This window comes from Calliphora vicina, chromosome 4, assembly GCF_958450345.1.
Source record: "Calliphora vicina chromosome 4, idCalVici1.1, whole genome shotgun sequence".
Classification (NCBI taxonomy): domain Eukaryota; kingdom Metazoa; phylum Arthropoda; class Insecta; order Diptera; family Calliphoridae; genus Calliphora; species Calliphora vicina.
The window spans coordinates 55221308-55245968 of NC_088783.1; the positions used below are offsets into that span (position 1 = coordinate 55221308).

Sequence of the window (24661 nt, forward strand, 5' to 3'; positions counted from 1 at the left end):
TTTTTTAACAAAGTCTTTTCAAAATTTTTTTTTTAAATTTCTTTAATTAATTTTTTTGGAAAATGAATTTATGACAAAAAAAAAATTTTTGATGAAAAAAAATTCGTGTTAAAAAATATTTTTTTCCGATTTTGACCCATTGTATGTCCAACTTACTATGGTCTTATATACGTCGTTGCAAAGGTCTTTGAAATATCTATCATTAGATATCCATATTGTCTATATTAATGACTTAGTAATCCAGATATAGGTCAAAAATAGGTCAAAAATCGAGGTTGTCCTAGTTTTTTCCTTATATCTCAGCCATTTGTGGACCGATTTTCTCGATTTTAAATAGCGACCGAGCCGGAAGAATTTAGGAGATATTGATCTATGAATCGTGTATGTAAGTTATTTGGGGGCTTCGGAAAGTTGATTTCAACACACAGACGGACAGACGGACATGGCTATATCGATTCCGCTATCTATAACGATCCAGAATATATATACTTTATGGGGTCACAAATGAAAAATGTGGAAATTACAAACGGAATAACAAACTTATATATACCCTTGCCACTCATGGTGAAGGGTATAAAAAAAAGCCATATATTTTTTAAATTTTGAATTTTAAACAAAGGAAGTAAAAATCTGTAACACAACTGCGAAAAAAAAGTAAGACAAAATTTGTTTTTGATAAAGTCAAAATATGCTATTAAACAGTAAAATATGCTCTAATACGCAAAAATATGACATAAATATGCTCTTAAAACAAATATATCAAAAATATGCATTTAAGGGTAAAATATGCACTAAAAATTGATGCCAAATACATTTGAATACATTTGCATTTTTTGGTTTCTCTGGTGATAACGAATACATGTATGCTAATTTTTGTAGATATTCTTAATCACTATTTTTATTTTAAATTTCAGCTAATTCGGATCATTAAGGAAGGAGCAACTATATCTCCGAGATACCGAATTATTTAAAAACTGTGTATTCTGATTCCTTTTTGTAGCTTTTATGTACAATGATAATAATATAAATCATTTCAAGCTAATTTTAACTATTTTCTTTACGGGAGGTCCATTTTTCGCCATAATGTGTAAAATGATCAGAGAGCTATTCGGATAAAGTTTGAATAATCCTGCAATTAAAAAAAAAGTCGTGTAAAGTTTGCAGACTTTCACAATTATAGTTCTCCAGATATATATTCGAAAATAACTATTTATTTGGTGTGGGTGGTGTCTCGCCCATTTATCCAATTCCGCCCATTTTCAGTCAAGATGGTACCGAAGTAAATTCCGCTAAGTTTTGCGGCTTTCAGTTAGCAGCCTATTGTTACTTCCAGATATAGAGGAACATACAGTAAAAATTTCAAGAGGATCGGTCCAGTCGTTTAGGCACCTATAAGTCACAAATAAACATTTTTAGTGTAGAGTTCTAACTTTGCTATCTTGGACAATTTTGACACCAGTTACTTACATTCTAGAAATTTCAAAATTAAAAAATCTTGAATTAGCACCACCAAAAGAAACTTTACTAAAACTGTATTTTTTTAATTTTCTTGAATACATTGTTATTCAATTTTGCTCAAATTTTCAGCATTTGGGTTTTTGAGCGAAACTAAGTACTAAATCAGAAATTTTGATTAATTGATTAATCAGAATGTTTGATTATTCCAATAATCGATCATCCCTATTTCTATGATTAATATCAGCTAGTGAGAAATTTCGAAATTTATACAAATTAATAAATAAATATTTACAGAATTCTGTTTTATTTCATTTCAAATGATGTCTTATTTTAGTTCTTCTATTATTTCTTTTAATTTTCAATTTATATATCGAGGGCTTTTTTTACTACATTTAATTTATTTATTATTACATTGACGACGATTATGGGTTTCTGTTCTGTTCAGTTTTTCACGTTTTTTTGTTTTAGTTGAATGTTAAAAGTTTTATTTGGTCATAAATGTAAAGAAATTCATCCGTCCATTCATTTAATGTCAAGGTCTTGTTAAGTTTTTGATTTTCTATGCCCTGCCCTCATTTCATATGCAATGTCTATTTTATAAGAGTGTGTATGTGTGTGTTCATGTATGTGTGTGTGTAATTACGTATAAGTGTATGTGTTTGAAGAAGGCCTGCAACAAGAAAAACTATATTTTTGTTAGTGTAAGAACGGGGGTGTTGCCTCAAGTATTCTTCTTTTTTTTCTATCATTGTACACTTTTTTACTACTTGTTTCAGTTTTTTTTTGTAGTTTCTGTTTAGTTTTTATAGTGTATTTTTTATTTTCAGGCCGGTCTAAGTTGTTGACTTCCGCCTCTTACCGCCACCTTTAATTCTAGTTATATTTTCTCTATACATATGAATGTATATGTTTGCAGTTTCTCGCTCCCTGTCTATGCTATTTTAGTTTAAGTGGTGATGTGATGTGAGGATGATGACGATGATGACGATGAAGATGATGATTATACATATTTGGTAAATAAGTTTCTATTTTAACAAGTTGTACAAACATACCCTCTCCAACACGCATTCACGCCCTTTCTAATGCTTGGTTCCCATGGAAATGTTGAATGTTATTGCAAATACTTTTATATAAATACATATAGTATAGTCTTAATTTTGCACTGGTTGTGAACTGTGATTATTATTAAAGATAATGAAGGCTTTTAAAGTTGTTTTTTTATTTAATTCTTAAAAATTCATACAGTATTTTTCTTAGGAAATTCTTACGATTTTAAATATTTTCGTCAATCCCTTGGAAAATATGTAGGTTCATTAGGCCATTATATTGGACTCGATTATCTAAAGGTCTAAAATTGTTATTTGTCATCTATAAAACAAATATGTAAGGAAAATTTCAGCAAAATAACCTTTCGAGTATTGGTAGCAATATCTATATATATAAAAATGAAATGGTCCATGTATGCAGTGTCATCACGTGAGAATGGCTGGAGCGATTAGGCTGATTTTTTTTATTCGATTCGATATTTTCAGGAGATGGTTTGTACAGAAAAAAATTCAAAAATTCCGGGTAAAACTCGAAAATTCTTTTTTTGTGAGTCCGGTCAACTGTAATAAAAAAGCTCCCTAAAGTATGCAGTACAAATTAAGATATTTTATTTGCAAATAAATAAGAACAGGCTGGTGTGAGTGGGTTGGAGAAACTTGAAGAACTAACATTAGAAAATGCTACCGGGCGATGCCGGGGCGATCAACTAGTTTTCAATAAAATTAAATGTTGAAAAAAAAATTCCACTTAAAAATAATTTGTATACCAGATGTTTGTCATTCCGTTTGTAATTTCCACAATATAATTTTCCGACCCTATAAAGTATATATATTCTGGATCCTTATAGATAGCGGAGTCGATTAAGCCATGTCCTTATGTCCGTCTGTCTGTTGAAATCAACTTTCCGAAGCCCCCAAAAAATCGGTCCAGAAATGGCTGAGATATAAGGAAAAAACCAGGCAAGGAAAAAAGTCTAAATACACCCTACGATTTTGAAGTTTTTGAGAATTGGGGCCGAAAATTAAAAAAGATGTTATAGCAATGTTTAAGGTATTTAATATTAAGACTGTTTGAAGTAAAAAATAATATGAAAAGAATATTAAACATAATATTAAACATAATATTAGCGGAAAAAAGTCTACATACAACATAGTATCTTCTAACATCAAATATAATATTAACAAGTAAGAGTGCTATATTCGGCTGTGCCGAATCTTATATACCCTTCACCAAATATTATACTTCAAAATTTTAAATATTTTTAGGTAAAAAAAAATTAATTTTTTTCTAGTTGTTTTTTTTTAATTTTTTTGGAAAAAAAAATGTTTTCGATTCTTATTTTTTTTTTAAATTTAAAATTTTTTTTTTTAAATTTTAAATTTTTTTTGTGAAAAAAAATCGGGTTAACATTTTTTTTTTCCGATTTTGACGATTTTTTGTTGGTCCATCTTACTATGGTCTTATATACGTCGTTGCAAATGTCTTTGAAATATCTATCATTAGATATCCATATTGTCTATATTAATGTCTTAGTAATCCAGATATAGGTCAAAAATAGGTAAAAAATCGAGGTTGTCTTGGTTTTTTCCTCATATCTCAGCCATTTGTGGACCGATTTTGCTGATTTTAAATAGCAAAATTCTCGAAAGCATGTCTGACAGAATTATTGAAGATTTGGATCCCGAAGATATCTGGGGTCTTCAGAAAATTGATTTCAACAGACAGACGGACAGACAGACAGACGGACATGGCTTAATCGACTCCGCTATCTATAAGGATCCAGAATATATATACTTTATAGGGTCGGAAATGAAAAATGTAGAAATTACAAACGGAATGACAAACTTATATATAACCCTTCTCACGAAGGTGAAGGGTATAAAAATAAAGAAAAGGAAATAACAGTTAATTTTGTTGATTTATTTAAATTTACAAGCATTACAATTGTTAAAGTGATAATTAAAGATTTTTTGGAATTTTTATCCTTGAAAATGGCAAATTGAAAAGAGATTCATATTCCAGTTCCGAATATGGTCGTAAATCTCCGAAAGGAAAATAAATCTTAGGGATATAGAACCGAAAATAAGCCAAGACCTGGCAGACCTAAGAAGCTTTCGAGACGTGATGTTACCAGTATTTTGAAAATAGTGAACCAGGATCCGAAAATAAACGCCCCAAAATTGGCGGAACAGATCGAAAAATGTTCCAATAACATTGTTACTCCACAAACAATTATAAACATTTTAAATGACAATGGATTTAATAGCAGAACAGCACGCAAAAAAACACTCATTTCAGCGAAGAATCGTAAACTTTGGCATGATTTTGCTAAAACTCATATGGACAAGGGTATGGATTTTTGGAATCGTGTTATATTTACCGACGAAAGTAAGTATAATATTTTCGTAAGTGATCTCCGATCCAAAGATTGGAGAAAACCAAACACTGCACTTGATCCAAAAATATTATACCTACAGACAAACATGGTGAAAGCAAAGTTATGGTTTGGGGTGCCATGGCGTTATCTGGAGTGGGTCGTTTGGTTTTTGTCGAGCGTAACATGGACCGCTATCAATATAAATATTGGAACAAAATATTAAGGCATTTGTTGATAGTTTGGGCCTGGGAAATCAATGGATTTTCCAGCAAGATAACGACTGCGCACGTTGTTCGAGACTGGCTTCTTTATTATGCCCCAAGGCAGCTATATTCACCACCCCAGTCACCAGACTAAAACCCAATAGAGCACATATGGGACGTTTTGTAAAAATTTCTGCGAAAATATGACATCAGTAGCCTTGAAACATTAAAAATCGCTCATATTCGAGCATAAGCCGAAAAACACCCACTATTACAAAGAATTTGGTGAAATTAATGCACTGTCGCACAGTGGGTTGAATGGTACCCAAAGTGGCGATTAATTCATAGAAGCCGTAGTTTTAAAATATTATATTTTTTTATTGATGAGTTATTATAAGCACATAAAAACACACATTTTAGAAAAAAAATGTTAAAAAAAAAAATTGTTTAACCTTTAAGCGCATTATTGTTTTTTGGAAAAAATACCTTTTTTCTTTGTAACTTTGGAATGGAAAGCGATAAATTATTGAATAAAATTGGAAATTAAAGCATACTTAATGTGCTATTCAAAAATTCAAAATATAAATTTATTGTATGTATTTATATTAGTATAAATTTAATTTAAAATCCAATTTTTGTTTTACACAAAATTGTATAAATTTACAAATGTTTTCAAAAAAGTCATAAAAGAGAATATTATAATTTTTTCGTAATGAATAATCATAAATACATGAAAACACAGCATTTAAAATAAAAAAAAAATTTAAACCGTTAAATGCATTATTGTTTTTTGGAAAAAAAAGACCTTAGCTCACAATTTATGCTATAACTTTGGAATGGAAAGCGATAAATTATGCTATTAAAAAACTCAAAACATAAATCTATTATATATATTTACATTAGCATAAATTTAATTTAAAATCTAATTTTTGTTTTTCACAAAATTGTATAAATTTACAATTTTTTTTTAAAAAAAATCCACAAAAGATAATATTATAAATTTTTGTAATGAACAATGTAAGAAAAAAATGTTTTAACCTATTTTGTATCAGAATATGTTTTTTAGCAAGAGGAGTTCTTTCACTATAACTTAAATAAGTAAAAACCTCAATAAACCCGCACGATTTTTTTTTCTGTATATAGAAGCTGAAAGTTCATATTTTAAGAGCATTTAATGGAATTTACCCGATCTCACCCTGATTTTTTTTAAACTCAATCTATATATCGAAAAAACCCCAATAATGGAGAACTTTAAAAAAAATCTTAAAAAATATTTTCAAAACATTTATCTAAACAAAAATTATTTATTTATGTTCTCAAATACCTGAAGTTGATGGTTCCATTTTAATATTTCTACTTTTAACAGATTTAACAAAAAATATTAGCTCTCGAAATATCACAATTTTTAATTTTAACCACAGCACGCAAAATTTGTAAAAATTATTTGACTTTGACCGCTCACTGCAAATAAAGTAAGTTACTCACAACTGTAATTTTAGCAGTTTGTGATGTATTATTTAATGCACTTTAACCCAATACCAAACATGACTGAAACAGATAAAGTTCAGCTTTTGAATTAATCGCCACTTTTGGTACATTTCAACCCTCTGTGTGTCGTCTTATTTATTTTATATAAAATTTTGAAATAATATTTAATTTTTTGTAGCTGTATGTAGACTTTTTTCCTATGAATTTTTAATGTTTTTGTTAATATGGTTTTTATTATGTAAATTAATTAATTTTTTATTTTATAAATAAAGTTATTTATTAATGCCCTAAATATTGACATAAACATTTTTTTAATTTTCTTCACGAACTCTCTAAAACCCCTAAATCATAGGGTGTATGTAGACTTTTTTCCTTGACTGCATATTTGGATTATTAAGTCATTAATATAGACAATATTTATATCTAATGATAGATATTTCAAAGACCTTTGCAACGACTTATATAAGACCATATTAAATTGGACCTACAATGGGTCAAAATCAGAAAAAAAAATTTTAACCCGAATTTTTTTTTTCACAAAAAGTTTTTATTTTCGCTAAATATTAAAAATAAAAAAAAAATTTAATTTAAAAAAAAAAAAAATCGAACAAATTTTAAAAAAAGAATTGGAAAAAATTTTTACAAAAAATTAAAAAAAAACTTTGGAAAAAACAAAAAAAAATTGTTTAACTCAAAATATTTAAAATTTTTATTTTGAAGTATAATTTGGTGAAGGGTATCTCTTACTTGTTGTATTTCATTTACTGATCCGAAGAAATTTGACACAAGAAGGAAACAGTGTATGTAATTGTACAAATAGAGATACATATGTTTGCTAATAAATATTGAAATGAAAAGACCTCATCAGCAAACAAATAAAGAAAAACATTACAATTCTTGATAGTTTCCTTGAACTAAAGGTGAAACTTACCCATTTTACTATAAAAATGGGCACTAAAAACAACCTGTGTCATTCATGCCTTCGATACAAGTGAGTACATACCCAGTAGTTCTGGCTAAGTGACTAGTGATTTTAGCTATCATTGTGGTGACACCACTAGTTACTAGTTATTTTAACAAGAGCCTGTCCTAGGCGGAAATCAATTGACCCTACAGGAATTGCAATTAGTAAACTCTGCATCACAATAGCACACTTAGTGACAATTAATTCTATAATAGACTACTTATGGTGGATAAAATAACTACTTTCTAAAGAACAGTACAAAATAACTTTAAAGAGGTTACCCGCTACATTACTTAGAGACACTAAAGTAACAATTGATTTCACGCTATATTACCAGGGAGGTTTAAAGCAACCAATAGACTTCTCTTTTTATTATAAAGAGCACATACGTGTCAAATGTCCCAAAAATATATAAATTGGAGTCAGGCAAATAATTAGAATTTAGTTATAAATTGACTTCCTTTGAAGTCAATGCAGAACTGCTGGGTATTTATGATTCTGTTCTACTTATATTACTGCTGTTGCCGTAAAAATACGAGTCAAGTAAAACTTAACGCCCTATTGTGTTTTGAATTACAGTTCAAATTACTCCTACAGCGAATAGAAGAAGACGTTAGGAAAATGAAAAAAAAAAAAAATAATGGTGGGAGATTTGGTTCGGTTCGGTTGGGTAAGGTTAAGCGAAAGGCTTATTGTACTAAAAATAGTTTTAGTATTGTTGTTGTTTTGTATTATTATATACAGGGTGCTGGTTGATTGTAATAACAACTAAACAAAACAGCAAAAGCAAAAAAAAATTAAAACTATTTACAAAACAATAGCAATTTTAACATTAGAGAAAGTCACTAAACTAAAACCAAAGGACAACTAACTCATTTCAATAACAAACGCACACAAAAAAACAGCAACAATAAAAAACAAAACAAAAAAAAAAGTATTTATATTGTTGTTGTAGCTGCAATCTTCTGTAATAGAAAATATAAAAAAATAAGGTCATAATCACAAAACCAAAAAAACAAACAAATAAACACAGAAATATATGCCTTTTTATGATGGAAACAAAAGATATTTTTATGACCTCTAGGTTTTCCTTAAAGGATCTGGTTTTTACACATTTGAAATATATGGCCAATGTTAAAAGGTTTTCTTTTATGCTGATTTTTATTTTTTTAAATAAGAGTAAACAGGCTGTAAGTTATGCCATCAAATTGTATGGATGATTTTTAATTAATTTTGTTCTTAAAATTTTTAAAATGTTGCAGAAATTGACAGGCTGTATTCAAAACTAGCCGAATCTTATATACCCATCAGCAAATTATACTTCAAAATAAAAATTTTAAATATTTTTGGGCGAACAAAATTTTTTTTTTTTTGCTGATTTATAATTTTTTGGAAAAAAATGTTCGAATTGTTTTTTTTAATTTTTAAATTTTTAAATTTTTTTATTTTTTAATTTTTTTTTTGGGTTCAAAAATATTTTTTCCGATTTTGACCAATTGTAGGTCCAACTTACTATGGTCTTATATACGTCGTTGCAAAGGTCTTTGAATTCATATTGTCTATATCCATATTGTCTATATAATTGTCTGAGTAATCCGGATATAGGTCAAAAATTGGTCAAAAATCGAGGTTGTCCTGGTTTTTTCCTCATATCTTAGCCATTTGTGGACCGATTTTGCTGATTTAAAATAGCAAACTTCTCGAAAGCTTGTCTGACAGAATTATTGAAGATTTGGATCCCGAAGATATCAGGGGTCTTCAGAAAAGTGATTTCAACAGACAGACGGACATGGCTATCTATAAGGATCCAGAATATATATATAGTTTGTGGGGTTGGAAATGAAAAATGTAGAAATTACAAACGGAATGACTTATATACATATACCCTTCTCACGAAGTTGAAGGGTATAATTAAGATGGTTATTAAATATTGTTACGTTTTTACCTTTTAAAAACGGTGGTTTATTTCCTTATAATAAAACGTATTCTTTTAATTGGAAATAAAAGCGATCAGTGGTTTAAAAATTGTAACAACTCTTTATTAACACAACTATTTCAATTATGGTTGGAAAATTTCCATAGAATTTTCTTTAATTTAACTTTATTATAAGATTTAGACATTTATTGCATAAATTTACAATTTGGGAAAAATACAGTGTTAAGATAGTCGAGGTATAATTTATTATCTTTTGTCCCGCGTAAATTTTGAAAATCCCGCCATTTTTCACCTATTTTTTAAATTGTCCCGCTTTTTGCAAAAATAAAACTGGCACCCTAATTTCAATAGTCATTCTCTTTTAATACATACACTTTATAATTTTCAAGAAAACACTATTAATAAAGTTGATGTTAACTCTAACAGCGCCTACGATAACATACTGACTGCAGCTAGCTGTTACTATGTATATACACAGTGTCATCTTCTAGTAGTTTCATGAATTCTCTAACGGAAAAACTCTAATATTTCCTCAAAAATCACCGAGAGTTTTTAAATCTGCTTTACAGTTAATGTTATCATACTTATAAACAATGTTAATAACAGCGTGTTATCAACATTGTTGATAAGTATATGTTTTTACTAATAGAAAATTATTAACATGATGAATATTGCAAGCAACCATTACACAACTTGGTAACGTTAATGTTCCACTGAGTAAATGTCCTATTCGTAGTTGTGTTTTTATATTCCTCCGGAAATGTTAAAAGCCATAAGAAAAATAAACTCTAATAAACCTCTAAAAACTAACTTTTATTAAGAATCTTCTTTTTAGTTTATCAAAAGTTACAAATAACATCAATCTAAAATAATTGGAAATATTGTATCAACAGAAACTATGTTTGATTTACTAACATTTTATGAGCAACATTTTATTTAAACGTAACAAAATTTCAAAGAGCTGCAATAAAATCTAATATCTTTAAAAAATCTTGTCTTGTAAATCACCTAAATAAACCTCATTTAGATAAAAACTTTTTGCCAAGATAAATTTCGTTAGTATTTATTATATCAATAATGATTTTTTGTCAGACTCGAGAAAAAACAAAACACTAAAATCTATGATGGTTATACAATTTTAATAAATATTTGCTTAAAGCTTTTTATGAACATCAACATCATGTTTTGTTTAAAAAGAAACGAATTCAAAGACTAAATGTTAGAAAGAAATTATGCCAAAAAAGGGAAATACAATTCATATTGGGTTCGTCATCATTAATATTTTTTTTATATGTTTTTATGTTAAACCATCTAAATATTTGATGTACAAAACATAAACTAAGTTTTTCATATTGTTTTGTGTTGTTTTATCTTCTTTTGCTTATTTTCTTTTTTAACAAAAACTACAGTTGCAATCAAAAGTAAAGTAAAATTAAATAACATACACATTAGAGTGTCCCTTAGAATTAATTTTTTTGAAATGTTGAAACAGACATTTTTCATGGAGAGATAGCGAAATATTATATATTTTTGGGCCGATTTTGATGAAACTTAAGAAAAATATAAAATGAAGTTTAGTATTTACAATAGCAGCACAAAAATGGAAATTAACCCTTAATAGCACTTGGGGTCCAAATGACCCTGAACTTTTAAAATCACGAAAAACACAGTAATTTTGACCCCAAGTGCTCTTAAAGGTTAATTTCCATTTTTGTACTGCTATTGTAAATACTAGACTTCATTTTATATTTTTCTTAAGATTCATCAAGGGTTAATTTCCATTTTACCTTTGACCCTCAAGATTTAAGGCTTAGCGTTTTCCGATTTTAGTAAAACATTCAGACTATATTTAAATTGACCTGGACTATAATATTCTGAATTGGTTTTACTTAAAAATCATAACAGTAAGGAAATTCGGCTCATTCGCCAAAAAATGGCCAAAAAATTAGTTTTTCTCGAAAATCGCAAAATTTAAATCGCAGGTACGGAAAAACTATATGAGATATTGACATACTTTTTTCACATTTTTATTCCCTATTATGTTGTCAATAAATCTCCATGTGATGATCAGAAAATTCTGAAATTTGTTTAACAAAATTTTTAAAAATTTGAAATTGGAGTTTTGAAACTGCCATTAAAAAAATATTTTTTTTTTGGTTATACCTGCGAACAGGTTAAGTGTATCCTATGAAGATAAAAACTCATATTCAAGTAAATATGGATATATTTTAAGTAAGAATAAACTTTTGTTTTAATATTTCCCAAAATATGTTAATTTTGTTTCTACATTTCTTGTTCTAGTGGCCTGAGACACGTTAATGGCCTGGCGATTTTTTAATAACTTTAACATTTTTTAACCAATTTTTGTCTTTATATCTCATTAGAACGACAATTACGTACACATTTCGATTCTTTTAAATTAAATTGCAAAAGTAATTACTTAATAACAACATTTTAAAAAAAAACTGAAAAAAATGCATTTTTCCCCTTGTCCAGACCATCACAGGAAACCTGTACCGAACTGGAACTGATTCACCTCTCACGATCGTGGATAATATAGAAACTGAAATTTCAAATTCAAATACAGTAAGTAACTTTTGGAAATGGATAAAAGGCAACTGATGATGATCATTAGTCTTATTGCAAAACATAATTAAATATTGTTACGTTTTTACCTCTTAAAAACGGTGGTTTTTATTTCCTATGATAAACTGAATGACTGAAACTCGCTGTTACTATTTATATGACCCTGGGGTAAATAGTCAAGGAGTAAAATAAAAAATGTGAAAGGATTTTATAAAAAAAACAAGTAAGAGTGCTATATTCGGCTGTGCCGAATCTTTATACCCTTCACCAAATTATACTTCAAAATTTTAAATATTTTTAGGTAAACAAAATTTAATTTTTTTTCCAGTTGTTTTTTTAATTTTTTGGAAAATTTTTTTTTTCGATTGTTATTTTAAATTTAAATTTTTTTTTTTGTTTTTTTCAATTTTTTTTGGGAAAAAAAAATTCGGGTTAAAATTTTTTTTTCGATTTTGACCCATTGTAGGTCCATCTTACTATGGTCTTATATACGTCGTTGCAAATGTCTTTGAAATATCTATCATTAGATATCCATATTGTCTATATTAATGTCTTAGTAATCCAGATATAGGTCAAAAATCGAGGTTGTCTTGGTTTTTTCCTCATATCTCAGCCATTTCTCGAAAATTCTCGAAAACATTTCTGACAGAATTATTGAAGATTTGGATCCCGAAGATATCTGGGGTCTTCAGAAAATTGATTTCAACAGACAGACGGACATGGCTTAATCGACTCCGCTATCTATAAGGATCCAGAATATATATACTTTATAGGGTCGGAAATGAAAAATGTAGAAATTACAAACGGAATGACAAACTTATATATACCCTTCTCACGAAGGTATAAAAATATGTAAATGAATACAATTGATACTGGAATTTTTTGAGTAGTGAAAAGGAGGCAGTGTTGTTAGCTATTCAAGTTTCTCCAAAAAATGTTTCTTTTTAAGAAACATGAGAAGTGAAAAGATGTCAGTAAAATGTTATTCTTTGAGTTTTTCTAAAATTGTTACACTTAAAAAATGGGAATTGAAAAGGAGGCAGTGTTGTTAGTTTTACCATGATTTTTTTACTTTACAAACCATATCCAGAAAATTTCGAATTGAATTATAAAAAATTTCGAATCACGTGATACATGGACCATTACATAGCAATCTTCTAGTAGATTCATGAATTATATAACGGACAAAACTAGAATGTTCTATTTCCACAATGACCACCAAGAGATTTTAGCAACTTTAACAGTTAATGTTGTCATATTTATAAACAATGTTCATAACAGCATAAATGTTGATGGTGCAGAGAGGAGCACACACATATTTTTATGTAAATTCCCTGAACTATCAAATAACTATACGATTTAATATACTTAATCCTATTTATTTCAGAACTTGACAGATGCTTAAGCCCTACTGGTATATATCATGGTATGAAAGTGGAATACCTAGAATATAGAGAACAAATATTACAGTATTTTGGGGTAGAAGATTATGGGGAAATGGAAAATGAATCATATTGAACAGCTTTGGTCTCTATGGACGGTACAAATTTAAGCAGTTTCATTCTTACAAACTAAACTAAACTTGTATAACTCTGGGTGCTTCCTAGAAAGAGGCCCTATGCAAAACGATTTAACTCAAATGGAAGAAAGTATGTGTATTAAACCTTTTAGCTCTAGATTCTTTCTATAATTGTTTAACTCTAATAGCAGCCAAAAAAAAAAAAAGATTTGTTGAAATATCTGTTTTGTCCACTACTGTACTAAGGCCAATATAAAGGAAAAGAAAAATGAAGCAAGACCACAATACAACAGAACAAAAATGTTAAATAAAATGTTTCATGGTAAGTAAATATAATGAAAAATATGTTATGTTTTGTATATATGGTTTTTCTACACATTTCATACATACAGACTTACATACATATCCATGTAAGTTTTAGTTGAAAAGTGTTTGTGTGCGAGACAAGTATCTTTTGTTAACATTAATACAAACACAGAAAAACAAGGAAAAAACTAATTTGGAAAACAACAAAAGGCCGCCATGGATGATGGTACTTACATTCATACGGCAACATAAAAAAAATTAAAATAAATAAAACAGTAAAAAAAAAATAAAGACAAACAAAAGAAAACTTTCACTTTTATACACATTTGAACGTACAGACAGACAGATTCACATGTCAGACAGACAGACCAACGTTAGTGAGTTAAAAGACAAAATAAATATAAATAAATTATTATATTTAAAAAGGAAATAAATGTTACTAATACGCCAGCGAGTCTCAAAAGTTACACAATTTTAGTAAATATGGTATTATTAATGTAAGTACCCAGCAGTTATTGGTGACTGTCCCGAACTAGTGATTTTACCTATCACTTGGGCAGTTACGTTATTAGTTATTTTAATATGTGCGTGTCCTAAGAAGGGGTCAATTCATAGCTGGTCCAAAATAGCATTGGATTCCTATATCGGTTACATAGAGTCATTGATTACATGATCAGCTACATAACTAGTTATTTTAACATGTTAATTGACCTCAAATAGACTGCCTCATAGACAGTCCAATAACCGATTATTTGTAAACTATCCATCCTCGGGCAACTGGCTAATAGATTACTTCTGGTGGGTGGAATAACTACTTTCGAAAGAGCAGTACAAAATAAACGTTAAAAGTGACTACACTCTAGGTTACTTAGAGACACTAAAGTGACAACTGTATACACGCTAGTTCAACTGTATGAGAATTATTTCAACACAATTACTTACAAAAAATGGAGTCCAAAAAAACGTTTCAAATGAATACACATTACAGATTACTTAGATACACTTAAGTGACAATTGACTTCACGCTAGTTTACCCGGGATGTATAAAGTAACCAATTGACTTCTCTCTGCACTACAAAGAGTACACACGTGTCAAATGTCCCGAAATATATCATTTAGAGTTAGACAAGTGATCAGACATTAGTAACAATTACTGTCCATAATCGATACATTGACTACTTGCTTAAATGCTGGGCTATGTATAAAAGTTTGTGTGAGAATGTTTGTAAATGAGTTCGGCATTATGAAACAACCCTCGTGTTTAACATAAAAGTGTAATTGTAAATAAGAGAATTATAAAAAATTATGCTCATGGTAGCGTTTCTGTAGCAAATTGAAATTTTGATTAATACCAACAAATTGCGCATAAAAACAAAGAACCTTTGTGTTGAATTAAATTTTAGCATTTCCAGGATTTTAGACATAAAACGAAATGGCAAATTGTTGTAAGAGTAAACAAAATAAACAATTTAGTGTTATAGTTTATTTAACGAGAATATTTTAAAATATTTTTATTTTTACTATAGAAAGCATAGTTTGCGAAATTAAAAAAATTTCCAGTTTAATGTGTGCACTAGAGTGACAATCAGTTGTATGGAAAAATTTTTTTGTTAAAATTTTGAAGAGTGCCGGGTAGAATATTGTGACACTAGGCCTAAAAGTTAAGTGCTGAAAATTTGAGCCAAATCGGTTAACGATTTCTGGACGCGCATCGAGGTCAAAGTTCAGATATATGCAAAATTTTACTATTTATATGGAATAAATAGGTGAAACTCGTTAAATTTCTGCATTGTTTTCTAGAAATGTATAGATTTATTTATATTAATGAATATTACATTAAAACAATTTTTTTGGAAGTTAACCCTGCATCTCCTTTGGGTCAAAATGACCCAAAAACTGTATTATCGCCAAAATTCGGAAAAAATTCAAATTTTTCAGATATTTTAAAAATTTTGCTACTAAATAAATACTTTTGCAATTGACTGCAAAATAATCGAAATGTGTACGTAATTATCGTTGTAATGAGATATAAATGACAAAATTTGGTTCAAAAATGTTAAAGTTATTACAAATTCGCCAGACCATTAACGTGTTTCAGGCCACTTGAACAAAAAATTTACGAAAAAAAATTAACATATTTCGAGAAAAATTAAAATAAAAGCTAATTTTTATTTAAAATATATCCATATTTACTTGTGTATGAGTTTTTGTCTTCGTAGGATACCGTTAACCTATTCGAAGGTATGGCCAAAAAAAATTATTATTTTTAACGGCTGTTTCAAATCTCCATTTTCAAATTTTTAAAAATTTTGTTAAACAAATTTCAGAATTTTTTGATCATCACATTGGGATTTATTGGGAATAAAAATATGAAAAAATTATGTCAATACCTCTTACAGTTTTTCCGTACCTGCGATTTAAATTTTGCGATTTTCAAGAAAAACTAATTTTTTGTCCATATTTAGGCGAATGAGCCCAATTTCCTTAATGTTATAAATTTTAAGTAAAACCTATTCATAATATTATAGTCCTTGTAATTTTAAATATGGTCTGAAAGTTTTACTAAAATCGGAAAACGATACCCTTAAATCGTGAAGGTCAAAGGTAAAATTTTTCAATATTTGGAATTTCTAAAGAAAAGATAGCGAAATGTTATATATTTTTGGGCCTATTTTAATGAAACTTGAGAAAAGTATAACATAAAGTCCAGAATTTAAAATAACAACACAAAAATGGAAATTAACCCCTAGCAGCACTTGGGGTACAAATTACCCTCGACTTTTAAAATCACGAAAAACACAGCCATTTTGACCCCAAGTGCTCTTAAAGGATTAAATCCATTTTTGCACTGTTGTAGTAAATGTAAGACCCCAATTAAACGATGTCCGTCCGCCCATCCGTCCGTCTGGTCGGCTGACTGGCTGTCCATGTAAACCTTGTGCGCAGAGTACAGGTCGCAATTTTGAAGATATTTCGATCAAATTTGGTACATATTATTTTTTCGGCCCAAGGACCATGCCTATTGAAACTGGCTGAAATCGGTCCGTTATTTCACCTAGCCCCCATACAAATGTGCTTCCGAAATTGGACTTTATCGGTCATAAGTGTTTAATATATAAATGTATCTCCACAAATTGCGCTCCAAATAAGTTTTATATATACAAAATTCATATCAGCAAATTTGGTTACGATCGGTCCATAATTAGTCATAGCTCCCATATAGACCCGCTTCCGAAAATCACTTTAACTTGCATAAATCGCTTAAAAATGTTGGTATCCTCACAAAAGACAAAAGACGGACATGGCTTAATCGACTCCGCTATCTATAAGGATCCAGAATTTATATACTTTATAGGGTCGGAAAATTATGTTGTGGAAATTACAAACGGAATGACAAACTTATATATACCCTTCTCAAGAGGTGACGAGTATAAAAAAGGGTCACTTTTCTTTATTCTAATGGTACTTTGTTTATGTTATGGAAAATACACAAAATTGTCCGAGGTTGTCTCACAATTTGGTACTTAACTTTTTTTCTACTGAACCGAGTTTGCTGATTTTCAATACTGAACTGCTTAGGACAATGTTAAATAGCTTTGGGAGAATCTCACTAATTGCAATGGTATATTTTAGACGTGAGAGGGTTTTACACAGACAAATAGACGAACATAGCTCAATTGATCATAAATATATATACTTTATATGATCTTTGATGAATAATTATCAGTGTTACACACGGAATGATAAACTTACAAACATGTACCCTTTCCTCTCATTCACCACAAGTGTTGGTGAAGGTTTTAAAACACCATGTTGTCCTGTAAAAACATAGCATCACATAGCAAATGTACATGTACTGCAACACTTGTAAAGGCTTGTGGTCTACCATAATAATGTTTTTGTTTTGTATTTCATGTTTTGTTTTTTTCAACAAAAAGGACAACACAAATTTGTAAAACAAACAAAATAAAAAAAAAAATAACAACCAACACCGTCCTTGTTCTGGGTGTGTATTGCAATGTTAAAATAAAATTAAATTTCCATTTAATTTTATTAAAACTTGCAACACAAAAATAGAAATCATAAAAACAAAATTAAGAAGCTTCAATAACATTAAGAAAAGGCAAAAAGAACAACTACAACTGACTTAAATAAAGAAGAAAACAAAAAACAAATAAAATCAATGTTGTTGATCTCATTACATTCGTAACAGAGATACACAGTTAGAGTGAGAGAGTGCGAGAGAGAGGAAGGAAATAAAAAGCTAAGATAATTGTTTTTACTGTTATTTGTTTACATAAAAAGAAAGAAAAACTTGAAATATTAAGTAGTAAAACAAAAACAAATGTAAATAACTATGACATAACAAAAGAGAGAAAACATTGAGATTGGTCAAAAGTTGACCCATCAAGTCGATTTATGTGTACTACATTCTTTTTTACCTTTTAAATGAGAGACAAAAACATTTTAAAAAAATTATGAAAGGGACCTGTTAAATATTATACAATTGATCAATTCACAAGGTCTCCTATCATGACATAATGTCCTGGTCACAGTGTTGGTTTAAAATTAACCTTAGTAACAGAATCTCATTGTATGAATGTAAAAGCGTATGACGTACTAACACTCTCCAATTAGAACATATAAACTTTTATAAATGGCACACCACGTTCAGATAGATTTAATTATATTTCTTACGTGTACAATCGTAATGGCAAATAAAAACCAAAATTGTAAAAGTAAATTAAAATTTTATTTGGTGTTTCGAAACTTAAACAATTGAAAACAAGAAAATAAAATGTTTGATTTATTTTTTTTTTTAATTTTAATATAAACAACATAGACTAGGCCATTGAATAAATGTACACACAGAAAAGAGTTCGATTGGAAATCAGTTCCCATTTTAAATATTTAATAAGATGAACTGAAATTAAGGTATCACAATTAAAAAACTATAATTTCAATAGATTTTCTATGATAAGAATTGTAAAAACACAATTTCAATCGAATTATGGTTCTGACAATACTAAAGTTGGTCACATAAACCAAGTTAACGTTTTCTAAAATTTAAGTTCTTCATTCGTCTGCTATGACTAAATTAAATTCAGCAATATTCGTTTAATCCCCAAATATTAGTAGTTGTAATCGTAAAATTTGATTGCGATATGAAAAATTCAAATTCGGTGTTCTCAACCGAAAGAAAAATTTCTATCTGTAGAAATTTTTGACAAATCATGTAGTTTGTATAAAATAAATTAAAATTCACAAAATAATTTATTCTATTTAAAATATTTTTCAATTAAAAAATTTTAACAAATAAGATCAAATAACTTTTAAAACAAACAAATTAGGAGATGGACATGAAAGGGTGAGTTTATTGGATTTATCTTAAATTATTCACTAAAGATGTGTTCACATATTTTTTTAGGTTTCATAACAATCACATCTGTATGATAAGGAATCGTTTAGCACTATATCTCATCTTGGAAGTTAGTTGCGAGGAGTCTGCCTATGAACGTCGATATTTATTTAGTTCAATAAAGTAAAATGGATAAATTTGTCTACGTATTAAAATGTATGTTAATCTTTCGTTCTTATGTTGTCTTTCTGAATGTAGTTTTCCTCAATTTTATTTAAGGACGCAGAAAGGTCAAGATTATTCAAGTTGTATACCAGCCTCATATACATACATGTTTACATATCACCACCTACCATGCGAAAGATGCAACTACCTATTGAAAAAATTCAAAAAAGTGAAATTACTGTAATGTTAATTACGCAATTTTTCACATAAGATGAATTGTTCTTTATATATTAAGATTCTGTACATATTTTAAGAATAAACACATTCTATTTTTATCAATAAATGGGTGAAAAGTTAAAAGTCCTTAATTTATTTCATGTGCTAGAAAAAATAGTAATTATCCCTACTACCAGATTCTGTCCTTACTACCGAATTATTTTATTTCAAACAGTTGAGTCTACTATTAATTCAGCAACAGAATAACACAGCTACCATATATTCAGTCATCCCAATCGAATTTTGTGATAGTACGTGCAACCGACCAAATTCGATTGGCGACAAATTCGGTTGTGAACACGAATCTATTTTCTCTGTGTAGGGTATTTATAGTAAATTTCGATATCGACGAAACATACACAATTTATTTATTGTCAACGTGACTTTGTGTCGAGAACGACATACATAATATGGGTCATTGTTCAAATGTTACAAAATAAAAGCTAAAATTTTAAAAAAAATACCGCACATTTAAGTCATATACCCAATATATTTTTAATAATTTTTAGTGTAGAGGTCTTACTTGGCTTCCTTGAACCATTTTGACCCCAGATGTAAAATGGTTAATAATGTTCCAGAAATTTAAAATTACAATATCGTAAATAAACAACCCAGAGATACAATTGTCCTTAGCGCGGTTGGCATAAGCGTTTTCGTACTTGATTAGAAAAATATTTTATCTTTAAACTAGTACGAAACTGTCGATGTAAACGAATACGCCATTAAAAAAAAATACACGAAACTTCAAATAAAATGCGCAACTTCTAATTCTAAACGTTATCTGATTTTGCTAAAATGTTCAACATTTTAGATCACTGAAAATCAAATCAAATAAATTGGCCGTGCGTTTAAATGAAAACCAAATTTCATGAACCCTGTGGCGTATGAGTTTTAATTTTATAAATCAATTATTAATCATACGTGGAGTATGACAAAAAGTTACACATTTCAAATAATACTTTTTGTTAAATATTCGAAATGTACGTTATCTAGATATAAAAAAGAGATTCAGAAAAAACTTATACACACTATTCCAACAAAAACTTAAAATTGGTCCAACAGATAATTTTTTTTTAATCACGTTAGCTTTTAAAAATACATCAGATATTATCATTTCTAAATCAATCATTTTCAACTGTTATTTCGGTCAAAATGGTCACCGAAAAAAAAGTACGTGAAAAAATAATTCAAACTTTTCAAAAAAGTCCAATATGGACTTTCAAAAAAATAGCAAAGGATCTGTTTCAAAAGTCATTAAACAGTATAAGGAAGACTTGAACATTGGAAGAAAAGTTGAATTAGGATGAAGAAAAGTTCTAACTGATATTGGAAAGGCAAAATAAGTCGAACTACTCTTTCGAAGAGCACCGAACAGCTCAAAAGAAGCTCGTAAAGTTAAATGCTGATTCTTTTCTCTTTTCTCGCGCAGAGCCAAAGCTAATGCTGGGTTGAAGTTGTATAAAGTTCAAGATCGCAATGCGTTAAAAACTTAGAAGCAAAAGAACGAGCGAAAAATTGTATGTCAAATTTTATAAAAAAAAATACACCTGGATGGTGATGAGTTTTCACAACTTTCGGTTCAAGATTTTTATGTGCTAATGGACGAGTTAATAATGTTTAAGAAGAATACCGGACAAAAAAACAACCAAAATTCCCCAAGAAGTTTCTTGTGTGACAAGCAATTTGCAGTTGTTGTAAAAGAAGACACTCATTTGAACATCAGGCACGATAAATATAGAAATAAGGAGTGAGATCGAAAAATTCTTAACACACGTTTTTCATTAAAACTTTTAACCCAGGTAAAATAATAGAGATATTAGTGATTTTATCTATTTTTTTCATGCTAAATTTTTGGTGTACTTTAAAATAAAATTCTTAATAAATGCGAAATTAACTCTCTTTTGTTGTGTCTTATTTCCAGCGTTGCCACTTATAAAATATTTTTCCTACCAAATTTCAGATTAAAAACTACCAAAACCTACCAAATTTTAAATATTTGTGAAATGCTATTTGGATTCCTTTCAAAATTAATAGTTAAATTAAAATTATATTATTGCTGCTATAGCATTACCCTGAGGATGAATATTATTTAATTACACTACAATCATAAATATGTCACATCTAAAAATTGTGTGTGAATCGTTTTATAATTGACTATAAGCCCCATTTCTAAAACTTATTTTAAGGAGCATAAAACTCCTAAAAGTGTTGGTATCCCGACAAAATTCAACACAAATAAGTTTTATGGCGATCGGTACATAATTGGTAATAGCTGCCCACTTCTGAAAATCATTCACGAAAATAAATTATTGAAATTTTAAAAGAAAAATGTTTTTGCTCACTACTTATTACGTCTTTTAACATGACTACACACAATTTAAATAATATGTGTTATAATTTTGAAATATTTAAAATGTGTAAATTAAATGTATAATACGTTAAAAGTCTTAGGCCTTTGGCATTTTTTGAACTGAACACTACTAAATATGTACACATTTACTGGACTAAACTAAAAATTTAAGAAAATTCTGTCTTCATATTTTATAAATAATTTTATTATTTTGGATTAACATAGTTTTTTTGTTAAGTTTTTTGTTAATTTGTTCTTAAAAATACATATTCAAAAAACCTACCAAAATGCGACAAATATCGAAACAAACCAACCAAACTACCAAAAGTCAATTTGTTAACTTAAAACTACCAATTTTGATCCAATTGGACCAAAGCGGCAAGCTTATTTCTGACTTTCTGGTTGAATTTTCCGTTTTAGTGTATTCAGGGACTTAGAGTAAAATTTCACGGATAATATTTTTGCGGAACATTTTAACCCCTTAAATCCCTGTTTTAATGGTGTTTTTTGCTCTTTTTAAAAGAAGGACAAAAAAGACTTATGCCTTGAGGCTTTAGAGGGTTAACATATTCTACAAAAATGTTCACCGAAACATTTTACATAAATTAGCACAATTAACACATTTTATACCTAAATTGTAAGGATCACATGGTTTCTTATGCCGATTAACAATAAGAATATGCAACAGCTGGAAAACTTTAACCCCCCCCCCTCAAATGAAATTCAGATGTAAACTTTCAAAACGCCGATAAAGGTGTCTTTTTTTTGTCTCCTCTATCAAAATTTATTGGTCGGACCTTGTAATTTTTGAAAAAAATTGATTTGGTCCTACAAAAAGTTGGCCAAAAAATCAAAGGTCTGCCGACAAACTGATTCCAATATTATTAAACAGTATCGGGAGAGCTTGTCCTTTGATAGAAAACCTGGTTCAGGTAGAAGGAATGGTTCACATGATGTTTCTAAAGCCAATAAATAGAAAGCATTTTCAAAAAAGCTGCCAACACATCCTTTAGGAAAGCAGTCCGTTTAGCTCAGTACTCGGACTATTTGGTACGAAAAGGTAAAGCCAATGCAGGTTTAAAAACATACAAGCCTCAAAAAGTTGCTGAACTCTGCTAAAAATTTAGAGGCCAAAGTCAGAGCACAAAAAATATACCGAAACGTAATGACGAAACGTATGTTCTGGAAAATTTTTCACAGCTTCCGGGTCAATATTTTTATGTTTAAGACCCAAAAGCAGAAAATTTAAAAAAAAAATATTCAGTTGCGGCTAAAGAAGCCAAACATTTGTTACAAAGTGCTCTATAGATACCGAAATTTACATCAAGGGAAGTTTACAAAAGAGGATGCTTCCATTCATAAGACTTCTTAATGTGTCCACTTATTTTTGGCCTGATTTGGCATCCTGTCACTATGGTTAACAAGCTCTTGAGTGGTACAAATAGAGCTAAGGCCAGTGTCTGGAGCTAAGGCCAGTGGGGAGTTATTGGGCTCTTGTTAAAAAAGAATTGAAGAGCTCAAAAAAGGTGTCCTAAAGTGTGATAGATTTTTAACGGAGATGGACTACCTGTTCGAACAAAGTGACAGAAAGCTCAATGAAAACCTTAATTTAAGGTTTTCCGGAAAAGGTTCATAAATTCATCACTATTGATTAGAACTGTAAAAATAATATTTTTTGTAAGTTGTAACAATAATTTCAATTAAATAAAAAAATAATCAAAACTGTAGGTTTAGTGGTTTCTTTTTTTATTAACATTTATGTATGTTAAGATTTGTTCGATCTCAGTCCTGCTTCATATTTTAGGCCCGATTTGGCATCATGCCACTATGGATAAAACGCTCTTGAGTGGTATTCAATTTTGTACCACGGGAGGCAAATCCACCCAACTGTCCACAACTTCGGCCTGTGGAAAGGTAAAGGTAGGAACTCAGTAAAGGTATCCCAGGACATGTCCCATTTTAAGCGTAACTTCAAACTAGAAATGTTGCACAAAATTCGAGTTTAAGGAGTAATGGTTCAAAGTGGGGTCAATATTTTAGGAAAATAATAATAATTTCAAATGGATTATATTACAATTATAAAGAAGAATCTAATACACCTCCTAAAAAATGTAGAGCTTGAAAAAATATACAAAAAAAAAACTGACAGCAACAACACAAAAATAGTGGTGAAGTCAAGTAAGGAGTTGAATTCCTTTTGGGAGCATGAATGGAATTGTTGGTGGTATGCTTTTGTTGCTGTTGTTTAGTACAGAGTTTATTGTTGCTACTGTTATTGTTCAATGTTATGGTTGCTTTTGCCGATGTTGTTGTTATTGTTGTTCTTTTTAGCAAATGTACATAGTTTCATTGTTGTCGTTGTCGCTTTTGCCCTTTTTTGTTGTTTAGTTTTAGTTTTCTTTTTGTTTTATTTTATGGTTTGATACGTGAAAAGGAAGTAAGGACGACGGCCATACGAACAAATGTATAAAAGTAGATATACAAAGGAACAAAAACAACGACAACAAAAAACATGATGTTGTGGATTCCATCATAGTGTGTTATGTAAAATAACATTTCAGTTTTACTTGTTTTCGAATGAATATATCTATCATCTATGTTCGTTTAGTTTAATTTGGTTTTGGTTT

The 24661-nt window shown here is 29.2% G+C and overlaps 1 protein-coding gene across 1 annotated transcript in view; it reads right to left on the minus strand.

The window, feature by feature from the left end:
* LOC135959019 (uncharacterized) overlaps positions 1–24661 on the minus strand; it is a 140505-nt gene that overhangs the window by 115667 nt on the left and 177 nt on the right. The window lies entirely within an intron of this gene.